Consider the following 778-nt stretch of genomic DNA (forward strand, 5'->3'; position numbering starts at 1 on the left):
ATGTACTTACATTGCCTTGTATTGCTGACTGGAACTATTTCCTTGTAATGTTAGTCCACTCCCGTGTTTGATTACCCTCCTCCAATATTTCTCCTCCTTCTACCCTGCCTTAACCGCAAAGCGGAGTTCCATATGGAAAAAAAAAAAAAGTCAGCAGCGACAAAAACTGTAGCTGCTGACATTCAAACTACAGACATTTACCTGTCCCTCGGTCCCGCGGTGTCCTCGCCACCACCGCTGATTTCACCGGCCGTCTTCTCTCCCTGCCACCGGCATCTTCAGTGTGGGCATCTTCTCTCCCTGGCGCCGGCATCTTCAGTGTGGGCACCCGGCTTTTACAGCTTGCGGCTTTACAGCCGGGTGCCCACTGTGCATGCAAGAGAAGCGCTGCGCTTTGTGAATGGTCCCGTAGTCTTCTAGGACCTGTCACGTGTCCCAGAAGACTACGGGGAGGGAGGAGGACAACTTCCACTTCTGATAGCCCAGGTGATCGCTACGAAAGTGGGAATGGGTACCTGTCAAATTTGGGCACCCCCCGCCCACTCCCCAAAGGTGCCAATCCTTAATGGGGAGTGGGGGACAAAGGCTTCAAGTGGAGCTTCCCCTTTTGGGTGGAGCTCCACTTTAACTTCCCTCTCTATGCTCCCTTTTCCTTCCCTCTGACATCCCCAAGATGAAGACATTTGTTCTCCACCATTACTATGGCTGTAAACTTCCATTCAGTCTACTAATTCTATGTGACCTGCTGTTTGCATTACTGTTTTTCTTCGTGTCATTT

Source organism: Staurois parvus, unplaced genomic scaffold (assembly GCF_062004578.1).
Source record: "Staurois parvus isolate SC_StPar_1 unplaced genomic scaffold, SC_StPar_1.0 ptg001322l, whole genome shotgun sequence".
Lineage (NCBI taxonomy): Eukaryota > Metazoa > Chordata > Amphibia > Anura > Ranidae > Staurois > Staurois parvus.